The following is an 18,238-nucleotide window of genomic DNA, read 5'->3' as shown; positions in this document are numbered from 1 at the left end:
CCATAAAAGTTGCTTTAATTAAATTTGTAAAGTTCCCTTTTTATTAGAGGATTGAATTTTTCTGAAGAAGAATGATCTATCGTTTAAGGCATAAGGCTTATGTAAATCACGTAACTATTCAATGTCACAAAGCCTTGAAGATAATAGTTTTAAATATAAATGTATAACAGATTGTGTAAAACTCAGATACCATGGTATCTGATGGTAGGAGCCATATAATATAGAAAAAAGCTTTCCAGGCATATCATCTACTTATTATTTTTGTTCTCACATATAATATTCTTATAAAAATGAAATATAGCTAGACTTTTTTTCTTTCCTTCCTCCCCTGCCCCAGAAAATAAGAGTCCCAAAGGCAAGGGAATGTGTGACATAATTATGGAATTCCCAAGTTTAAAAAGATTTGTATGCCTAAGATGTCAAAGACTTTGCTTTCAGATTTCATTTCACAAGTCTAGAACTAAAAAAAAAAGAATTTAACTAATTGCAAATGTCTTCAGAACACAGCATTTCACCCTCCCACTGTGACAAGAATTGCAGTAGAAATATCACAGACACCATTGCACAGTCTTTTACAAGCAGATACGAATGCATTCTGCCTGCTTTATTCCAGCTGCTTTGCAAGTTGCTTCCAACCCACAGTGGATGCTGTGATTACTTTGGCACTGTCTTCAGTTAGTTAAGTATTCTTAAACATACTGTTACACTGTTGCAGCTACACTTTTTTCAGCTAAGAATGATTCTATGTCCACCAGTTAAAAGCTCACATCAACATCCCAATGGCCTCTCTCACACATATATGGCATCTACATAGAGTATTTTAAAAATTTTTTTTTTCTTTATGGAAAGAATTATGCTACTAACATCATCTAAAATCTGCAAGCTTTGATCCTTGATGATGAATCAAGCTTTCTTGGCCCATTTCAGTTATGTTTGACACATATTCACTGAGAATATTACCTCACTGTCATGTCCCTTGGACATTTTTTTATATTGTGCGTCACCATAGTACCTCCAAATTTCTTGAACTCTTTTCTCCTCCTTAAAATGTATTTTCAGTATCAGTTCAATGCAAGAAGTGTTTAAAGATTTTTGAAGAGAGTTTCTAGCTGGATTCAGTATAGTTTGCCTGTTTGTTTAGAAAGCAAGTCTCAGATTTTATAACTGGGAAAAAAAATCATATTTTATTGAAAAAATATCCCTTCAGTCAGTTTTCCCTAGGCTTGGGGTTTCTTATAAACAATATCATTGCACAAAATGATAGCTATGATAACAAGCCTTTGGCTTTCCCACCACAGCAGAATTTTGACTTCAGAGAAAAACACATCCTTTGTCAAGATGGACCCAATTGGTACAAAATGGAAGATGACATTACAATAGAGCAGCTTTTATAAACGCTTAAGCCACAGCCTGGCAGAAATAAGACAATGAAAAGATTCAATGGACAAAAAATTTGACTTTAGAAAAACCTCAAGGAAAAAAAATCAAAAAGACAACCCCTTTTAAGGAGTCAGATTATATATTTTATATATATATATGTTAGCCATTTTCTGATTATATCAAAAAGATTCCATCATTAAAAATAAATGACAAATGTAGTTTTTTCCATATAGTTTTCCCTACACGGTCATTTCTAAATTTCGAACTGTGAGTACATGATTAGTCAGTGCCTATCTACAGAAACTCTGTGAGCTTGCAAAACACCATTCATGGAAAGGAGGGCTGATATAAAATCCTTTTAAGTCAACAAAAAGTCTCTGCTTACTTGGAAAGTATACCACAACATTGCTGTCAGAATTACAGTATTTAAAATTTTGCTAAGTGCTAGGAGCCTCTCAAATGTGCTTCCGCATTTGGACAGAGAGAGATATAAAGAAGGTGGGCAAGCCATGTGGTAACTGACTGGATCACTTCCGTAACAATTGTTACATAAACTTCTCCAGTAATTATTCATGCTATATAGAATAGTTCGTATTTCTATCCTAGTCTAGTTTTATGCATTGCACTCATGAATTTGAAAGATTCCTGACAGAGAGCGTACCTGAAAACGTATAACAGATAATGAAGCTGGACACTAAGTTTAAAAAAAAAAAAAAGAAAAAAAAAGATAAAAATTTACAAAGAAGATGCAAATTGACCCGCCCTCTATTAGTAAAGAAATCATGGTCACAAACTTCTGATCTCCTAAACCTCACATAACAAAGTTCCTGAAGCTCAAGGTTTAGGAATGTACTTGTAAACCACACTGTAAACTGCCAGATTCAATGGTCAATTAATGTAGCCATCTACAGGGTCATCACATTTTGTCACCTGGCACTATATAACATTATCCTTTGGGGTTTGGAGCTCTTGCTAGCCCGTTGACATTGTAATTAATATTCACAAAGCTTCACTTGCCCTTCAGACCTGCTGCTACATTTCACTGACTCAGGGCGTAAGCAACATGCCTAGACACAAGTTAGTGAATGTAAACTAGCTCTGTGATAGACAATTAATTTTTTTCACTGATACTGTTGGTTAAAACAAGTATTTAAATTTGGTCTGAAAATACTAATTTAATTGGACTTTGCATAAAGATATATAGAGACTTCTGAGATAACACAGGCAAGCTGTCCGATGCTTAAAACTGATATGAAAGTTCAAGTTCACAATATTTTGCATGATGTATTTTATTTCATGACAAAAAGTATTTTATCTTCTGAAAAGAAATTATTAAAGTGGGAGCTGGTGGCAACTTTTAAAGTTGTTTTACACTTCCCTCTATAAAAAGTTATCACAATTCATTAGGATTATGACATACTAGGTGAAAGTAACAAAGATCTCTCTTTAAAATAGATCTTTGAAATATGGCAAGCAACAGCATTTTGTTTTAGAAAGGTGCCTTTCTGTTGTCTTTTGTAATTACACTCTGGTTAAACTGAGTTCTATGCTATTTGCCTCTTTCTCTCTTTAGGGTAATGGCTTTTCTGTTTGGTGTTACATAATACAGTTAAACCTGTGTAGCAAAATGGGCAGAGGCGACTGGCAGAGGACAAACCTGCTGTACTTACTAGAACTTGTTAATTCCCATGGCGGTCAACAAAAAAAATTCTTAGGAAAACATATGTACAATTTATATTGCCAAGCCAAACACTCCATAATTAAGAAGCAACAAATATAAATGCGTATTTGTTATCATTAATGTATTTCCTTGCCTGTATGCTTTATTGCCTAGACATTAATTACTTGATTGAATCCTATTCTCGACCCCCTACCCCTCACATCCCAGTATCTCTACCACACTATCTTTTATTCCTTTAGGGGTTTAGATCCCATCAAATGATAGCAACATGCATTTAAGATGAACACTGATTATTTCAGCTGCAGGACTCTTTTGGCATGAATGAACTACAAAACTGACTTTTAGAACTCTGAACAAGATGCCTAAAGTAATTTTAAGTAACTCCCACTCAGGCTGTTTAAAAGATCTGAGGAGCTGTTTATTTTCTGAGGGGATTTTTTAAGTTCTGATGTTTCAAGAATTCAGAATACAAACAGTTTTCATGGAAATACCAAATTTCATTAGAGATTATTAGCACAATTGAAAGGTCTTGCAATAGAGAAGTAATTGATTTGTTCTATTCAAATGAAGAACGTTTGTGTACACTTTAATAAAAAGCATCTCTCATAAAGATTATGTCCTACATATTGTGGGAATTCTGTCACCATAGACAACCTAGATTAATTGTAATAAACAGAAACTGTCACTAAAGCTCTCAGCTTATGCCATCCAATATTGTGTGAATAAATTTCATTTTCTAATATTATGAAACAGCCAAGAGTATAATAAATCATCTACCTAAGTCCTTTGAGAATTTTTGCATAATTTACCAAAACAAATTGATTTTAGCAGAAAAGCTACTAATTTACATGGGGAGGAATGGTTTTCTTAGTGTGATGAATTTAATTTCAATTTCCCTGTTTGCATGAATTCACTACAGCAATTCATCACTGCTAGAATTAAAGTACAACCATGTTTTAGTTGAGCAGGCACATAACTTATACCTGAATGACAATAAACTGCCTTTTAAAGGTAAGATGTGAAATTTGCAGAAGATACCTAGTGAAAATCATTGGAAAGGCAAACTACCTATCAAAAATATAAAAAATAAGATGCTGCAGAACAATATTAAACATTTAGATAATTTTATCCATAGACTGGTTGTCAACTTTACATTTCTGAAGTCTAATCTTTCTAATAATTCATAAGTTTTTGTCCTATAATAGGATACTTTCTCATTAAAGAACAGGGGTGTAAAAGAGAATTTGTAATTAGGTTTAAATTAGAACAGAATGAACTCTCTCTTCAGATTTTTAAAATGAGTCATACATCCAAATGCTTAGAACATACATGATATGGGAATAAATTATCTTCTGCAGTCAGTTCAAGCTAGTTCAACTTGGACTGAAAAGTAAAATAATATTACTGGCAACCCAAATGTAAAAGGAATTAATTTGCAGGTTTATGTCCATAGTCCAGAATAAGATAATCCAGTGGCTACTGGGAATCCAAGTTGAGTCAATTTAAAATTAGTGCAAGAATGTATTTTCCCTAACTATTCTCTTTAGTGACTACTGCTATCAAGTAGGTGGCTCATCCCCTGAGGTTACTTTAGAGTTAGGCTTCAGTCAGCATTGTTCAAAGATGCTATCCTTCCAACAGGACAGAATATAAGAAAAACTATTCAGAATTGTTTTTTGGTTGGTTCATTCCATTTTTCAATCATGTATTAGAGCTGTGTTCTCTGCCTCAAACCACAGCTGACACATTATAGTAATTTTTAAATGTGATTTTCTAAGATACTGAGGTTTACATGATGTGTGAATATGCCTTTGTCCAAACACAGCAGTTTTTGAAGCTTTTACTCAATTTCAGCAAAATCTGACAAGAGAAACAGACGAGACGACTCAAAGACTTTTGGTGCTAAAACTTTTGTGAAAATAGGAAAGAAGAAAGAGCATCATCAGTGCTCTTACTGATGAAAAAAGTCAACACAAGTACATGACAGAAAATGTAGTTAAGCACTAAAATGTTCATTCGAGAAAGCCTTAGAAGACTCACGGGCCTTCTCAGATATCAAAATCAAATGAAAACTTTCAGAATATGTAGGAATCCAGGGTAGAAAGCACAGTAGCTGAAAATCAACCCGTTCTTTCCTACCTCTTGGTCAGCTGATAGTATCAGATCCATTGTTCTCTAACAAACACATCTGTAGGAAACTAAACAGTAAAGGAAGTTGCCTTGTTTACCTGTAGAGCTGAAGACAGTTGGTTATATTTTAAGCCGTATTAGTTCTTGGGACTTGTGCCCATGGATATTCCAGGAACATCATTCTGCAAAAGAGGAAGATAGATCCAGAAATTTACAGGAATGGAAGCAACATTACTCAAAGGTCAACCATACAGACTGGCTACTTTTCAGGTTTTCACCTCCCTTCATCCTAGGTTGTCCATTAGGATAAGAAGCAGAATACTTCATTGTCATGATCAAGAACTGGTTTATCAGAAGGCCACTCACCTCACTATTCACAAATTTATACCCATGTTAAATTACAATAATGCAAAAATTGTTAGCTAGATAATGACAAGACTTATAACGCAAGTATTTCTCCACCATATACAATGTATTTGAAAGGAGAGTTGTCACTCACTCTGTTTAGCACACACAATATGGAAATGAATTTCACAGAAAGTAACCTGCTTCTCAGAGGGAAAAGGACACTGAAGATATTTATAGATTATTTGATTAGTTCCTTTCAGCAGCATCGAATTAGGATGATGCTGTAGCAGTCTGTATTTACTTAAAACTGGACATGTAAAGAATCCATCATTTGCATATTTTTCTCAAAAGCACCAGATGCACATTCTTAAATAAAGTTATAAATGGCACTGACAAGACTTCATTCTTTTATGAAAAAAGAAACATATTATATGGTACAGACCGTGCCTGTACTTCACTTTCCAGACTTTTATATGCTTTATATGCTCAAAATTCTATAAATGTTCTCAATTAGAATAAGAAGAAGGGAAGTTGAAACCTCACTTGAAAATGCACTTGTTTGCTTGTGGAGTCTATGTACATTCAACAACATTTGATTTACATATGTTATATATAATTATTCTAAATAAAAGTATTCTAAATAAAAATAAATACTAAAGACAGCAGACTAATTTTTACCTCCAACCACCCACTCTACCTCACCCTTGCAAGATTCGTATCTGTGCACTGCATGCATTGCTTGAAATCTACTACTTCACGGGAAATTTTCCTTTTTATAGGTTGTAATAGTGCCAACAGCAAACTTGAGTGGTTCCCTTGATTTTTTTGAACCAGTTCAGGGGCAGTTTTCTGGACATGTAACTAGATGGCAAGCTTTTCTGTGGTCAGATTTTTGTTCTTTGCTTATGGCATGTAGTAAAATAGAGTTCCGGAACACCTAGATGCTTCTATAACACACTGAAAATAATTCTTAATTAGAGACAGGTGCTAAGTCTCCTGAGAATACGCGCCATACTTCCCAAATAAATCATTCTTATTCCTTTTTCTTCTATTTTTATTTCTCTTGATATTCCTAATAACCTGTTACGGATCTTTTACTATCTTATTGTATCACTATCAGCTTTTTTGCCTTTTTTTTCATTCTGAATCTTAAGTTCACATCTTGCTTTCTGTATGGAAACTTCTAAAATACATGACGTTTCTGTTGCACTTTCATGCCTACTTTGAATATCATAAGCCCTAGTATACTAGAAGGCATGAATGTCCTGAACACAGTGTAATGCTTTCACCGTACATTAGATTATTTCCTGCATTTTCTTCCAAAAATAAATATTTTAAAAATGAGAGGCAGAGGGAAGAGAAAGGAGAAAAGATGGAGAAATAATTTTGTTAAGGAAGCTCAACACAACCTCAAGAGCCTTCTAGAATGCAACCCTTTTAAAACCAGCCTTTGACGTCATTGATTATGCAGGCTGCATCTTCCTTTTACTACTTTCCTCCCACAGAGTGATTTGGAACTATATGGTCTGTGGCATGGAACTGTCCAGGAAGCACGACACCCAAAAGCAGAACTTCCTTTTCAAGAAATCAAGCGTTCCTTTAATTAGAAAAGCAACTCTCTAAGCATTAGAGTCTAATACCTCAAGTCTTAGCAAGTAGAGGCAAAACTCAGTACACAGGGCCAAATGGCAACAAAACTATAAACTTTATGTACATTGTCTCACTTTGACAACTCCATAAACTTACAACAAAGTTAGAGCAATACAACAATTGGGGGTTCTGGGGGTTTTGTTTGGTTTTGGGTTTTTTTTCATTTTTAGTTCACTGCAGAAAAAAGGTGAGACCTGTGAGAATATATAATTTCCTCCCCTCTGCGTAGTAGTTTACACCCCTTCATGATATATTAAGCACACATCACCAATAAAGACTGCTTGCAGTCTCAACAGCAACATACAGAAGACTTTACTTGAAATCTGTTTGTTTTATGGGAAAATGCTTATGACTGAAGTAAAATTTTCTAAATCATGAACTGTTAACTTTAACAGTCATGTTCTTTGCTATATCTTGAACGCGTGCTAAATGGATGCATTATTGCTAGAGCTTTCATCACCAGCTCCTGCTGTAATCCTTCTGTTTAATGATCCTGATTTAAAAATCGTTACGGTTAACAACTACTGATATTTTACTTTCAGCATTTTGGCATTCAGAACTGCTTAAATGAAACAGTTCAATCTTCTAAGTGACAATAATAGTTCTCATTATACCAACCTGCAGGACTTCCATTCTGCTACATTTTGATATATTATAGCCTACTCTGCTATAATCATTAGCATAGTATTAAAAATACACTTAATCTTTGTCATAAATTCATCAAATATTGAATTTTTTGTTTGGAAATGTAACTGTGTCTTCCTGGGAATCACTCTTCCTCTTCCCATGTTGGACATGTGCTACAGTCTAGCTTACAGTCTAAAGGTCTGACTTGATCATTCTGTTATTGCAAGTATGTACAACAGCAGATTAAAACTGCCAATTGCTAGACTAATTCATGAATACTACAGTCCCCACTGTCTTTTTGGAAGCTCTGGGCAGCCTTTCAAATCAGTTCTTTAAAGAATGCTGATAGCACTGTAACATTTAAAAGTCTCAACCTAAGTGATTTCTAAGTTTCTAAGAAGTGATTAATTTTACTTCTGTTTATTGCATATTGATACAAAAGGTGATGCCCCTAACATTACTAATAGATTAAAAACTATCGGGGGGGGGGAGGGCAAAGTAGGCATTTCTGCTTCTATTTTTATTACTTTAACAGATACTACTTTCTGGAAGAGAACTGTCAAAATAGTAATAATACGGGAAAATATTCAGAAAGTTCATTTCTATTGTCGTGGTTTAACCCCAGCTGGCGACTGAGCACCACAGAGCCACTTGCTCACTCCACCCTGGTGGGATGGGGGAGAGAATCAGAAGAGTGAAAGTGAGAAAACTCGTGGGTTGAGATAAAAACAGTTTAAAAATTGAAATAAAATAAAATAGTAGCAATAATAATTAATAATAATAATAATAATAATAATAATAATAGAATACACAAAGCAAGTGATGCACAGTACAATTGCTCACCACCCGCCGACCGATGCCCAGCCAGTCCCTGAGCAGTGGCCCCCCCCGGCCAGCTTTCCCCAGTTTATGTACTGAGCCTGACGTCCCATGGTATGGAATGTCCCTTTGGCCAGTTGGGGTCAGCTGTCCTGGCTGTGCCCCCTCCCAGCTTCTTGTGCACCCCCAGCCTTCTCAGTCGGTAGAGCATGAGAAGCTGAAAAGTCCTTGACTAGTGTAAGCATTACCTAGCAACAACTAAAACATGGGTGTGTTATCAACATTGTTCTCACCCTAAATCCAAAACACAGCATTGTACCAGCTACTGGGAAGGAAATTAACTCTATCCCAGCCGAAACCAGGACACCTATGTACTTATATAAGGTAGTTTAACATTGCTAAGGAGGCAGAATATTTCCAGTAGATGCCTCTTTTGCATATCTGCACTAGGTGAGAAAAATCAGAATCACGCACGTTACAATAGCAATCATCCTAAGAGTTGGGAGGAGAAGTGACTTCTTTTCACCCTTACAGGTAAATATAGTAATAGTTCTCCACCTCTGTAACAAAAGTCTGGAGGCTGCTCTTCAATTGCTCTCTTATGCCTTAAGACCTTAAGGTCAGATCATAACTCTTGCTTTCCACAATCTACTTTACCTTTTGCATAGATGTCAATACCAGTGATTCTATGCTCATTTCTAGCTGCTGAAACTTTAGAGTGCTTTCTGACTGATGGTTCAAATGATCCAGAAGTCAGCTCACATCCTCCTGTGGTCATGAACCTTGTTGTCATATGCAGCCACTGAGCTTTTGCGCTGTTTCAATCCTAATATCAATGATTAGAATGGGGTTTTAAAGGTCTGTAGCACTGCTCAAAAGCCCCTTATGAGAAAATCCTAAAAGCAATTTTTTGACACAAGCAGACTGGTATCAGATACACATGTAAAAGCTACACCACTAATTGTGCCATGGTCTTTCTCCACTGGTGGCATCTACGGTGGCTGATGACCTTACAACACCCATCGTAAGAGAATGAAAAGATTGATAGCATCTGATGTAGCAAAATACCAGAAATCACAAGTTCCATCCCAGCTGTCAGCAACTGTTTACAGAAGCTAGCGTTACACATGTGAGAAACCATAGAGTGGTTCAGCATACTTCATGAAGCTGTCTAGGCTTGTAAATATTGGTCAGTTTGTGCAAACCCTGTCATTCCTTTCTGGAGTAATTCATACCGCAGTGAAGCACTGAAGGATCGGTCAAATACAGGACCTGTGATTGAGCAAAGAAAGATAAGAGACATCTTTCCTTTTCACCATGTCTGTGAGGCATAGTGCCAACTTGACCAAAAATTAATACAGAGCTAAGCATAATAGAAAACAGATTTGCACTTAAAGATCTCGTAAGTGTAGCAACAAGTTTAGTACTTGTACTTTAGTACGGAGCAGGAAGCATAAAAGAAGCTGTTAAAACTTTGCAATTTCAAACTTCTGTCTCGAGAATCAGCTAGGATCCAGAAAGCAAAAGCGGGAAACAGGATTTGGGCTGTCTTGGCTTAAAAGATCAGCAAGATAATGGGAGGAAAACTCAGTTAAACCTTTAACTGAAAAAATAAAGTATCGTAAACATAATCCTTTAATGAAGTCAGCAGAGTTGTGAAAGGGAACTGGCTATGTTGCACTAATTGCAAGAACACAGATTCCTGGGTATTGAATTTTGGACTGTGTGTTTGTTTCTATTCATTTGTGAATTTCTAAGGCTTAGTTCACTGAGCACTTCAATAGCCCATTTCTTGGGTTAAATTAAAAACATAACATTCAAAACAGCAATGCCACAGAAAGGGGTGATATCAAACAGCCTTCAGTAATACAAGAGAAATAAGCAACAAAATGCTATTTGTTAAATAATCCTATCACAGAACTGAGATAACTATCTTGACAAGGAAGCTCACAGTTTTAAAAGCTCATCAAACCCAAAAGTCAAATGAAACTTCTATTAATATTATTAGAGAAAAAAAATTAAAGTATCAAGGAGTTGGGGAAAGTGGTGCTCTTGAAACCTACACTTTTCTGCTTTTATGCTTTTATAGTGAAAAGAGGTGGAGAGAAAAAAAAAAAGTCAATAAAACTTGCTACACAGCCACTCAGAAAGGGGGAGATCACATTGTTTTCTATGTAATTGCATCATCTATTTGTCCATCCAGCAATTCCGTTGAATTTGAGAAATAGGGAACTGTCTCACAGAAAATAAATTACTAGGAACGTTATGAAAACTGGGAGCTACATAGCTCCAAACAGATACAGCTCCATGTATTCTGTTCTGTCTCTTGCTGGATAATAGTTATGGAACGCAAATGAGCTGAGAGTACTAAGAAACAGGGGTTGTGATGTAGAGGAAAAGGAATAGTATCATGCAGAGGATGAAAATTAAAAGGGGGATGGAAGATGCAGGAAGAAAGAATTAGCAGCTTTGACTTTTTCTTTTAATTGGAAAGTATTCAAATCAAATCTTAGTAAGGCAATTTTCCAAGAACAGGATAAGTAATAACAAAACAGAGGTTCAGAATGTCTTTAATGCAAAAAGTTTCTCTTTATAGTGAAGTCTGCAGTGACCATGCAAAACTGAAAAGACCCTGGAAATTCCATGTTCTTCTGAGGTTAGGCCACTCTACTTTCAAACCTGCTGGATAGACACCATGCTAGGAAGGTAAGGAGACAACAGTGGGCCTCCAAGATAATTTAGATATCTCTACTGTCAGTTTAAAGCATGGGCATTATTTAGAAGGTGGCTCCAATATCCAGATGTCATACACAGAAGGTCTCCCGCAGGAAGCCCAGTCACCTCACAGCTGATGTAGACATAGAAAGGACTCTCTGGGCATGTATTACAGATTTTCTGCACATGCAATCTATAGTCGTCTGCACTGTAGTAAACATTATGTCCCAGACTCTCACAGTCTCTCCTAATTCTCATGTATCTCATTTATATGCTTAAAAGGATCTCAGCAAAGGATCATCAACTTTTGTGTTGGCAGTTAGGCTCCACTGGCCACGAAGAGAAAAATAAACTGAAGCCCTTACAGCATAATCTTTCTAGAGAGCTCTGTACCTACTTCTTGGAACTCTATCTAGATAATAATACATTTAGAAGCTATGTATGAAATCCTGCTACACATTAATATTTTATGTGATATAATATAGGCATTAGATTAGACACAAGTAACTTTTGCTGACACCTTACTGTTGGAGATAGTCCAAGGAATAAAGCTCACTCATAGGAAGGCTATCAGAAAGTGCCAACTGTTTCATAACCACCAGCTACAAGCAATTTCAGTCTCATCCAAAAGATGGAACTTACACTGATAAAAAATAATAACAGTTGTCAATTCCAATTATTCATCTCAAAGTGAATCTTGGCTTCATATTAATTTTCTTTTCATCAATGAATCAGTCCAACTAAATCCTCCTAATTATCATTTACTTCAAAAAATAAAATGTTATTTAGGCAACAGATCTTTCCATGCTAAAGTAACAGTTTATACATACATTCATTTAAATTTTAGTATATGATCCTGTATGTATATATCTATCTCACTAGAATTGTGTTTTAGGGCATACCATACATTTTTATGTTAAGGAAAATTATTTGCATTTTAATAAAGAAATTAACTCATTACAGAGACTGTATCATTGGAGGTTGACTGCAAGGTTAGAACTCCTGCTGAAAGCCTGAAGGAAGACCAAATGGCTTTCAATGGATTCTCCTTTAGGTTATTTATACTACCTGTCATGTGCCTCTAATCCGCCAAATAACACTGTACCAGTCTCAGCTAATTTGGTGGCTGAAATCCAGCTTCTTACCGATAAATCATCAAACCAAATTAACACTGTGCCCCACATTTATAGTCAGACCAAAGCCAATATTTGAATGTCACAGGATTTTAAACTGACCTCGTAAACTGAAGCGGCACTGAAGAACACTTTCATGTGAGTAAGGAAAACATGGTACTTCTAGAATACCACATTGAAGGTAGCCATAGTGAATTGGCTAAAAACAACACTAAAATAGACAGGCAGAAGGAGAATTAAAGACGTTGCTTTGGGTTGTTTTTGTTCAATCTGCCACATAAAGATGTGTAACAATGCATGAGGGATCAACCAGAAGAGAACAGACCCAGATTAAATTTTTATCTCATCTTCCTAATTAGACAATGTGAATAATCAGGTTTATGTGATCCTTGATCTCCAGACCTGCAATGGGTGACCTTCTCTGGTCTGGAAAAAGTTCTGAAGCAGTTCAGAAATGATCTGGGGAAACTTAGAAAACGAGTTCAGAGATTAGTGAGATTCTTTCACGTTAAGTACATTCTTAAATCACTTTTTAAAATTTCCTTTGCAAGACAAACTAGACCAACTGCATTGTGTACTAAAATGACTAACCTTGTCTGCTTCTCCTAAATAAAGAATATTATTTTGGTTCACTGTATAGAGAATCAAAACCAACTCCCACTTCTGAAGGCTTGATTGTTCGGGAAAGAGTTCATTCTTTATAGGTTTGAAGGTGATTTTTTTCTTCTCTCCTGTAGCTATAAAGGGCTCTTCCTACAGTGATAGCAGCTTTGCTGTTTCACCTTTCTATATCCACAAAATGCTTACTTGGCCAGCGGATATACCTTCTGCAGCAGAGGATGGAAAGCTTATCAGTAGGCTTGTGTAGTCAGCAGATCAATAACTAAGTGGGTCTATAGGGAAAGAGAGTGGAGGAGGTTGAAACAGCTACAGAGCATTGATGGAGAAATCCCCCTTGTCCAAAGATTTTGTCAGATTTCAGTACTTGTTGCACTTCTTGATTCGTAACTCACCTGTTAAGGTTGTACCCTAGGGACAAGATTTGTCCTACAGAGGTTTATTCAGCAAAGGATTTTCAAAATAAAAACTGCTGAGTATTAAGTTTGAATGGATTAAGAAGAAAACCCTCACAACTCCCAAGTTTTGCATTATTTACAATATTTGCATATCAGAGAATGAATTGCTCGAGGCAAAATTAAGAGATCCTCTATAGAGGTTTTTCAGTAGAAGAAAAATGCAACATTACAGATAAGAGTTCAACGGGAAATATATATATGTATTTCGCTTAGAAAGACTGATAGGAATGTCTTGAGAAAACCCGTCCTATGAAGAAGTTACAGGAAGAAAAATTGCTTCAGTAGAACTAAAAGCAGTAACTCAAGATAAAATTCTCTACCTTTGTTTGGCAGAAGATCTTGAAATCTGGTTAACTTCTCAGTGTTTTCTGAATGTTTTTTGAGAGCCTGCCTGAGAAGGTATGTCCTGACTAGACTTCTTACCAGGTTTTTGAAGCTAATCTTCTACAACTTCGCATCCTCCATTGTGCTTTGCAGATCTAAAAGTAGGAGGAATACTGCTTCTTCCATAAAATATCATAATGCCTTCTGTTTGTGCAGGCATTATTTCACTCAATCTCCTTGCTAAGAGAAGAGGTTAAGAGGTGGGCTAGCTTTATAATTGTTACTACCATCTGGAAACATATGTATAAACCACCACTGACAGAAATAGTAGGCTACACAAAGAGCAGCAGAGTGGTAAATAACTATGACAGTATGTTTTACAGGTTAATCCCAACGTCTGACAAAATGGGCCAATTAATACAAGATGTATTTTAATACAGCTAAGCATCCATGGGCAGTAAATACAAGCCATACAAACAGAACAGGAAGCTATCCTGGAAAGACAGACTCGGAATAGGATGTTAATGTCACACTGATTAGGCAATTTACAGTGAAAACCCAAAGGAAATGAATGGCAGTAAATAATTTTACTCCTCTACCTAGCAATACTTCAAGCAGATTGGGTGTTCATATGTTAAAAACCATGCTTAAAGAGTGGAGTAGGCTCAGAGAAAGACATAATACTATACAAAGGCTGCACAAAAATATTCATAGTGAAAGATTTAGACTTCAGTCTATTTAGCTTATCATATCAAAAAGAAGATTGAAAGCAACTAAAATGATTACTGTATGAACACATTCATAAGGAGAAAATATCAGTTACAAAAGGACTCTATAACTAAGCAAAGAACAGCATAACATGAAAGTGAAGGCAGCCAAATAAAAATAGTTAAAAACAATTGTTTTCAACAGTGACTGTCATAAAATAGCTGGAGCAAACTATTGAGGGAAACAGGTAAATTTCCATCTCTTCGAGAATAAAGATTGCATGCCATATAGAAATTCAGCCATACAGAAATTCATATGATCAAGACAGAGTCATCACGATAAGCATATGATAGATTAAAAAAAGGTAATCTCAGGCAAGAAAAGTCTGCTAATCCATAAAATATACATCTGAACAGTCTGTCCATGTCTGAATGTGAGTAGTTGCTTTAATGAATCAATGGACACAGTAATTCCAATAGTTACCAGATAATTAAGACTTGTGAGTAGCCAAAGGGTAGAAATGATTTTGATGTCCAGAACCAAAATAGGACCATTCCATTAAAATAACTGAAAAACTTCCACTAATCTAACATGAACATGCTGTTATTCTCTCTTTTGGAAAATCCATCTTTTTTGTGTTTTGTTGTGGTTTTTTTTAACAAGAAACACCAACTTTAAAAAACCTGGTTACTAAGTTCACCTTTACAGTTACATAGATCATCTGTTCAAAAGGCAGATTAGCACACGCTGGTTTGGAATTTCAGTCAAAAAGCAAAAATTCACTTAATATTTCCTATTCATATGCTTGCTTGGTTGTTGTTCCTTTGAGACTTTCAGAACTGAAATGAATGAGGAGAAAATATCTATTACAGTGAACCAAGGGTGCATACTTGACGTAAGTCAAGAATTATCAGGACATCATAAGTATTTTGGCATATCATTATATGATGGCATATGCCATTTTTAAAAACAGAATTCTATTAGGTTACACACAGATTGTCTATCCAGACTATATTAGACTTGCTAATTAAGACATAAAGCATGCAAATGCACAGGTTAATTGCATAACCAAGCATTGTAAGGCTTTACACACAATCCCAAAGCGTACTGAATGCCTCAGAAAATAAAAAAAACATTTATTTTCCTTTCCTACCAATAGGATTTTTCTGAACTAGTACTCATGTTTCACATTCGTTTACTGAATCAGTAAATGCACTGGTATTTGACAAATCAGATGGTAAGAGTACTGATTTTGATGTTAGTTAGTTAGTCTCCCTTTCTGACCTCTCAGGACCATAGTACAACTTGGACACAAAGGCTTCACAGCTCAGACTAGTTCCAGAAAGATAAAGGAAATTTCTCAGGGTACCTTGACCTGCATAGTCATAAAAAGTCAGCCTCTATTGCCTTTACATGCTAAAATTTTGCTATGCCTTTAACAAACAGAAGAAAGCTTATGGTGTATATGCTTTTCCTAAAAGTGACATAGGAAAAAAATTAACATCTGAAAACAGTTAAATATGCATATTTGTCCTTCATTCACAGAGCAAATAACAGACTGCTTATCTTTAAACATATGCCCATAAGTTCTACTGACTTCAGGAGAATGTAAGCCTTAAATCTGATTCACATTGATGAAAGTATCTGAATACAGAGGTGAACACAAGATCAACATTATGCAATGCATTCACACTTCTTGGAGTGTCTCTTATGCATTTGTTGACCAAATAAGAGATTAATTATTTCACTGGTAGGAATTTTACTAGTGCTTGAATTTCAGAAAGGCAAATATTTAAGAAAGAAAAAAATCACTGGCAATAAAAACTGGGTACTTATAGAAGCCACTGATAAAAGCCGCATCAATATTCAGAAAAAACTATTATAGTACTTTCTTAAGAAGCAAACAAACCCCCCATATATCAGTCACATTTTGACAAGGAAAAGCAGTTCTTACTTCAGAAATTGTCTTAAACGGAAATGTTTCAAAAAATAAAATTAGAAAATGGAGCAAGAAATCCCTACTGATTGGGCATGTCAGAAAAATGCTGATAGGCAATATATCATGTTTGACTTCTGTAACCTCTGATCAGAATTTAAATTGTCCTCTGTAGAAATCATTACATTGTAATTATTTTCTCAAAAGGTTCATGATTATTAAAATGGCATAGGATTTATCACTAAGTGATATTCCCAGAATGAAAATGATTGCATCAGAATAATAATAATCTTGCTAGAAACATCAGTACAATAGAGAGTTTATACCAAATCTAAAAAAATTAAAAATGTCTACATCTGCTGCTGAAAAATTTTACCTGCACGGCATGGAAGAACAGTGAACTACATAAATTGCTACATCTAAGAATTTTAACGAGGAGATGTCTTTCTGATTAGTACTATTCACTTTAATATTATCAAGAACATCTTGATGACTTTTTTTTTTTGGACTCAGCTTCTTTTAGCTACAAGCCAAAGAGCAGAAATTTGGCAACTCTTGTCATTTGGCTTATTAGAGAATAGGTGAATAATCCTTTTGCAACACGCGTCAGCAAAAAAACCCTATAACCAAAGAGCTATTAACAGTCTCAATAAATAACTGCACATTATCAAAACAGACTCAATGAAAGACAAACATGCATTTCAGATTTTGAACAAATGTGTCTTACATTTTCTGATACACTTAAAAACTTATCAGGAAATTCTTCAGAAAACTTGTTGACATTAGGTGGGTAGTTTGATTTTATGGCCTTGGTCTGTTTTACTATTTTTGTGACTACACTTCACTCACTAAGACAACAATTTTTTACTATCACAAAGGTTTAAGATGAAGAAGTATATAGTTATAGAAATGAAAATAAAACTAGTTAAGAAAAATATAGAACAACAGTAACAAAAAAGCTAAGTAATTTTAATCAGTCCTTGTACAAACTGAAGCATGTATGTCATGCCTTCAATCACATAAGAAGCTCTTAGAAACAGTGTAAATTTCAACGATCACTCAAGAAAGTAGAAGCATACAATCTGAGACTTCTGGCTTACTGTATCACATCCTGGGGCTGCAGCTATACTTTCTTCTTGCTGTCTGCTTTTACCCCAGTTCTTTTTGATCTAGTATTCCATTGCTTAACCAGCTTTTATATCTCTTTATTTCTTCTTCTCTCCCCTCAACCCTTTTACCTCCTGTAAGCAGAGCATGAATCCAACAATGTTCTGGTCAGAAGTCAAATATTTTTAGTTTGTATCTTTTCAATGGGTAGAAGGAGGGGCAAATACATTTTTCTGTTCTTGCATTCATTGCTGCTGCTTTTGATGGTCATAAAAAGGTAACTGCAGATGAAATTATTTTATTTTTAGTTAAATATTGAGCATGGCACCCAGTACCTAAGAAAAATACCACATCACAAAGATTGACTGGAAGGAGATGACCTCCATATAAGAGAAAGATGTGTCGCTACAAAGTTGTGCAAGACTAAGAGTGCAACGTATTTTACAGGATTTTACAGGATGGTTTAACCACTCCAAATGAGAGCTGCATGTTATGTTTTGGAATTTGAACACCTGTTTCAGCCTCAAAAACATTTCACACAGAAGGAAGTTTTCCTTTTTAGAACATCATTGCTTTATTCTGCCCACATGTAGTTATAATTCTC

This window comes from Aptenodytes patagonicus, chromosome 11, assembly GCF_965638725.1.
Source record: "Aptenodytes patagonicus chromosome 11, bAptPat1.pri.cur, whole genome shotgun sequence".
In the NCBI taxonomy this organism is placed as follows: Eukaryota; Metazoa; Chordata; class Aves; order Sphenisciformes; family Spheniscidae; genus Aptenodytes; species Aptenodytes patagonicus.
This window is presented reverse-complemented; position numbering follows the sequence as displayed.